The 6,153-nt window shown below is 50.9% G+C and overlaps 1 pseudogene; it reads left to right on the top strand.

Moving 5' to 3' along the window:
• The first annotated feature begins 1,303 nt into the window (after positions 1-1,303).
• Positions 1,304-1,975, top strand: LOC147117238 (vesicle transport protein SFT2C-like; annotated as a pseudogene).
• Positions 1,976-6,153: the final 4,178 nt, after the last annotated feature.

Raw genomic sequence — 6,153 nt, 5'->3', positions numbered from 1 at the left:
TCTACTCTTTGTTTACAACCAGGACATATCTATCCTAATCTTTGCCAGGCCAATGTAACCTGTAACCTGAGTTTCCTTGAGTCCATTTATGTGTGCATTTTGGCTGCCACTCCAGACCTGAGTCTATTACTTCTGTCTCCCTCTTTCTTCCTCTTCTCTTTACCCCTCTCCTGTCTCCTTGCCTTCCTGTTATGCAGTCATGCCTCATTTTATTTCTCCCTTCTTTGGTACTTTGCTCCCCAAATCCCTACCCCAACCCTTCACTATTCCTCAAACTTCCTACTCTCCTGCTGTCGACCTAGGCTTGACTCCATCTTAGATAATCTTACATCTTCCTTCTGCACCTCGCTTAGCATTGTACAAAGGGCCCATCGAGGCATTCATTGCTGCCTCCTTACGAACAGCAATCCTAACTGCCCCATCCTACGCTCTCACCAACCTTGCCACACAATGTGCCACTGGGGGCTAATCTTGGCAACCTCTTTCCCATTCCACTCACCTTTCCCACAACTGACCCCATGGACTCTGCCAGCAGATCAACAATTGCTGCTCCTCTCTATATCTCCCTCCAAAATGTCCATTCACTTGCAAATAAGGCCTTTGCCATCCATGACCATATTGTGGATGATTGCAGTGACATCATGAGGAAACTTGGCTCACAGGTGATGATATTCTCTTACTGAAGCCTCCCCTCCTGACTATACCTTCCTCCAACGGACCCACTGCAGCGGTGTGGCCCTTAGCACCAAATCTCATCTTGCTCTGTTCCCCTTCTCTTCCTTTAAACATTTTGTTCCACCCCTCTCGCCTCTCCTTTAAAATCCTCATTCGCTATCGTCCACCCAAGCCCCATGCCAAGTTTCTCACCAAGATATCCTCACTGCTTCCCTTCAGCCTCTTAAAGGAGAAGAAGGGAGAGAGGCGGCGGCGGCGGCCAACACAGAGTGGCCGGAGAGAGAGTGGGGAAGAAGTGGCCAGGCTAGGCCAGGCCGACACACCGAGCCTCAGAGAGGCAGCCTGCAGAGTGGCAGGAAGCCCCAGACAGAGGTCTCCGGTGCCACCGAGGTGCAGGGCCTCTTAAAGCGACAGTCCATGCAGGGGAAGGGGTGGGCCTCTTAAAGTGACACTCCACGGGGAACCATTTGAAACTACGGGCCACGCAGAATCTCTTAAAGCAGCAGTAGCTCTGACCCTCTAGACCTTCCACTCAGTGTCAATTCCACCAATTATTCTTTGCACGTTCACCTGGCCCTATCCGATATTTTAATTCTACATGTCTGTTGGTGTTTTAAGTGAGGGGGAGATGGGTGTCTCACCCTCCTTCTCTGGATCTTATCTACAGAGCTTGAAGGAAAGTCCTCTCTCACTTCTCCAGGAACACTGGCCAAGGATAACTGATCTGAACCGGCAACTGCAGGAGTTCCTGTTACAGTCGCGAGGCGGGAGCTCCTCACTCTGGATCCCAACTCCCCACCACTCGGCGGGCATGTGTCCGGTTGGATGAGCCGGATGAACCCGTTCTCCTCGGGGCCGGGCAGCACTCCGGCGCAGGCCCAGGGCTCCGGCCCCTCGTCGAGGAGGGGTTCTGGTCCTGTTCCTCCAACAGCGGCCGATGGCCTTCGGCCTGTGCCTAGCGATGGGGCAGCTGTGCTTCAGCCTGTCAGCTGTGTATGCTCTTCATGCTGCTGAAGGCCCGCAAGTTTGCCTTGCTCTTTACCCTGGGCAGTCTGTTCCTGCTGGGCAGCCAGGTCCTGTTGCGTGGGCCCTGGAACCAGCTGCACCCGCTCTTCTCCCGCGACCACCTTCCCTTCACCGCAGCCTACCTGGGCTCACTCCTCGCCACCCTGTACAGCAGAGCACCACGCTGACTGCCATGGCTGTCTCCTTCAAGGGGGGTGGGGGGGTGGGGGTTGAAACTCTGGCGGAATGGACAACAGTTCCTGGTGGGATGTTTCGGTCATGGCTCTGTGGGTAGCACTCTTGCCTTTGAGTCAGAAGGTTGTGGGTTCAAGCCCCACTCCAGAGACTTGAGCACATAATCTAAGTTGACACGCCAATGGTGCGCTGCACTGTTGGAGGTGCTGTCTTTTGGATGAGATGCAAAACCGAAGACCCGTCTGCACTCTCAGGAGGACATAAAAGATCCGATGGCCACTATATCGAAGAAGAGCAGTGGAGTTATCCCTAGTGTCCTGCCAATATTTATCCCTCAACTAACATTACTAAAAAAAAACTGATGATCTGGTCATTATTGCTGTTTGTGGGAGCTTGCTGTGCACAAATTGGTTGCCGCGTTTCCCACATGACAACAGTCACTACACTTCAACAAAAGGACTTAATTGGCGGTAAAGCACTTTGTGACCACTGAGGCCATGAAAAGCATTAAAGAAATGCAAGTCTACCTTCCTTTCCTCTGCACTGAGTGACTTCTCATCCTCAGTGATTGCAACTTCCATTTAAAATGTACACTGTTCTCCCTTAACCTCTCCCATCATGTAAACTCTCTTGCCCATATTCATGGCCACCCACCGCTTCAACATTGCCATCTCACGTGGCCAATCTATTCCCATCATACCCTCTCATCCATGCTTTTGTTACCTCCATACTCAACTATTTCAATGTTTATGGGATGTGGGTGTCACTGGCAAGGCCAGCATTTATTGCCCATCCCTAATTGCCCTTGAGAAAATGGTGGTGAGCCACCTTCTTGAACCGCTGCAGTCCGTGTGGTGAAGGTACTCCCACAGTGCTGTTAGGTAGGGAGTTCCAGGATTTTGACCCAGCGACGATGAAGGATCGGCGATATACTTCTAAGTCAGGATGGTGTGTGACTTGGAGGGGAATTTGGAGGAGGTGGTGATGTTCCCATGCGCCTGCTGCCCTTGTCCTTCTAGGTGGAAGAGGTCGCATGTTTGGGAGGTGCTGCCGAAGAAGCCTTGGCGAGTTGCTGCAGTGCATCTTGTAGATGGTACACACTACAGCCACGGTACGCTGGTGGTGGTGGGAGTGAATGATTAAGGTGGTGGATGGGGTGCCAATCAAGTGGGCTGCTTTGTCCTGGATGGTGTCGAGCTTCTTGAGTGTTGTTGGAGCTGCACTCATCCAGGCAAATGGAGAGTATTCCTTACTTGTGCCTTGTAGATGGTGGAAAGTCTTTGGGGAGTCAGGTGGTGAGAAACTCGCCACAGAATACCTAGCCTCTGGCTTGCTCTTGTTGCCACAGTATTTATGTGGCTGGTCCAGTTAAGTTTCTGGTCATTGGTGACCCCCAGGATGTTGATGGTGGGGGATTCGACGATGGTAATGCCATTGAATGTCAAGGGGAGGTGGTTAGACTCTCGCTTGTTGGAGATAGTCATTGCCTGGCACTTCTGTGGCGCGAATGTTACCTGCCACATATCAGCCCAAGCCTGAACGTCTTTGAGGTCTTATTGCATGCGGGCACGGATTGCTTGATTATCTGAGGAATTGTGAATGGCACTGAACACTGTGCAGTCATCAGCGAACATCCCCATTTCTGACCTTATGATTGAGGAAAGGTCATTGATGAAGTAGCTGAAGATGATTGGGCCTAGGACACTGCCTTGAGGAACTCCTCCAGCAATGTCCTGGGGCTTCAACCACCACAACCATCTTCCTTTGTGCTAGGTATGACTCCAGCCAGTGGAGCATTTTCCCCCTGAATCCCATTGACTTCAGTTTTGCTAGGGCTCCTTGATGCCACACTCGGTCAAATGCTGCCTTGATGCCAAGGGCAGTCACTCTCACCTCACCTCTGGAATTCAGCTCCTTTGTCCATGTTTGGACCAAGGCTTTAATGAGGTCGGAAGCTGAGTGGTCTTGGCAGAACCCAAACTGGGCATCAGTGAGCAGGTTTTTGGTGAGTTAGTACTACTTGATAGCACTTTCGATGACACTTTTCTGATGATTGAGAGTAGACTGATGGGGCGGTAATTGGCCGGGTTAGATTTGTCCTGCTTTTTGTGGACAGGACATACCTGGGCAGTTTTCCACATTGTCAGATAGATGGCAGTGTTGTAGCTGTACTGGAACAGCTTGGCTAGAGGTGCGGCTAGTCCTGGAGCACAAGTCTTCAGCACGATAGTCGGGATGTTGTCAGGGCCCATAGCCTTTGCTGTATCCAGTGCGCTCAGCCATTTCTTGATATCATGTGGAGTGAATCGAATTGGCTGAAGACTGGCTTCTGTGATGGTGGGGACCTCAGGAGTAGGTCGATATGGATCATCCACTCGGCACTTCTGGCTGAAGATGGTTGCAAACGCTTCAGCCTTGTCTTTTGCACTCACGTGCTGGGCTCCACCATCATTGAGGATGGGGATATTAATGGAGCCTCCTCCTCCCGTAAGTTGTTTAATGGTCCACCACCATTCAAGACTGGATGTGGCAGGACTGCAGAGCTTTGATCTGATCTGTTGATTGCGGGATTGCTTAGCCCTGTCTATAGCTTGCTGCTTCCACTTTTTAGCATGCATGCAGTCCTGTGTTGTAGCTTCCCCAGGTTGGCACCTCATTTTTAGGTACGCCAGGTGCTGCTCCTGGCATGCTCTTCTACACTCCTTATTGAACCAGGGTTGGTCCCCTTGCTTGGTGGTAATGGAAGAGTGAGGGATATGCCGGGCCATGAGGTCACAGATTATGGTGGAATACAATTCTGCTGCTGATGATGGCCCACAGTGCCTCATGGATGCCCAGTTTTGAGCTGCTAGATCTGTTCTGAATCTATCCCATTTAGCACAGTGGTAGTGCCACACTACACGATGGTGGTTGTCCTCAGTGTGAAGGCGGGACTTCGTCTCCACAATGACTGTGCGGTGGTCACTGCTACCAATACTGTCATGGACAGATGCATCTGCGACAGGTAGATTGGTGAGGACGAGATCAAGTAAGTTTTTCCCTTGTGTTGGTACCCTCACCACCTGTCGCAGGCCCAGATTGGCAGTTATGTCTTTCAGGACTCGGCCAGTAGTGGTGCTACCGAGCCACTCTCGGTGATGGACATTGAAGTACCCCACCCAGAGTACATTCTGTGCCCTTGCTACTCTCAATGCTTCTTCCAAGTGGTATTCAACTTGGAGGAGTACTGATTCATCAGCTGAGGGAGGGTGGTAGGTGGTAATCAGCAGGAGGTTTCCTTGCCTATGCTTGACCTGAAGCCATGAGACTTCATGGGCTCCAGAATCAATGTTGAGGATTCCCAGGGCCACTCCTTCCCGACTGTATACCACTGTGCCACCACCCCTGGTGGGTCTGTCCTGCCGGTGGGACAGGACATACCCAGGGATGGTGATGGAGGAGTTTGGGACATGGGCTGAAAGGTATGATTCTGTGAGTATGACTATGTCAGGCTATTGCTTGACTAATCTGTGGGACAGCTCTCCCAATTTTGGCACAAGTCCCCAGATGTTGGTGAGGAGGTCTTTGCAGGGTCGACTGGACTGGGTGTGCCATTGCCATGTCCGTAGCCGGTGCCGAGGTCGATGCCGGGTGATCCGTCCGGTTTCATTCTTATGATGTTTTGTAATGGTTAGTTACAACCGAGTGGCTTGCTAGGCCATTTCAGAGGGCAGTCAAGAGTCAATCACATTGCTGTGGGTCTGGAGTCACATATCGGCCAAACCAGGACGGCAGATAAAGGACATTAGTGAACCAGATGGGTTTTTAACGACAATCCGATAGTTTCATGGTCACCATTACTGATACTTGCTTTTTATTTCAGATTTATTTAATTAACTGAATTTAAATTCCCCAGCTGCCGTGGTGGGTATTGAACTCACGTCTGTGGATGATTAGTGCAGGCCTTTGGATTTTGAACCACTACGCTACCATTCCCACAGGCACCCATCTCTGGAATTCCCTCCCTACATCTCGCCGCTTCTCCTTAAAGAAGTTCCTTAAAACTACTTTGGCCAGGCTTTCGTTCACCTGTCCTAATGTCGTCTTCTGTGGCTCGGTGTCAATGTTTGTGTTACTAGGCTCCTGTGAAGCACCTTGGCATGTTTTAGTAAGTTAAAGGCAAATTGTTGTTGCCTTAATCAGAGATAAGGCCATGTCTGATCACTTTCTTGTATTCCTCACCACTCACAGCCCCCTTCCAACCTCACTTCCTTCAGTGTCCGTCCCTGGAAAAAGCTC

The sequence above is a fragment of the Somniosus microcephalus genome, chromosome 5, assembly GCF_052327205.1.
Source record: "Somniosus microcephalus isolate GS21.2 chromosome 5, FLI_Smic_1.0, whole genome shotgun sequence".
Lineage (NCBI taxonomy): Eukaryota > Metazoa > Chordata > Chondrichthyes > Squaliformes > Somniosidae > Somniosus > Somniosus microcephalus.
The sequence above is the reverse complement of the archived record's forward strand: the minus strand, read 5'-3'. Positions and strand labels throughout refer to the sequence as shown.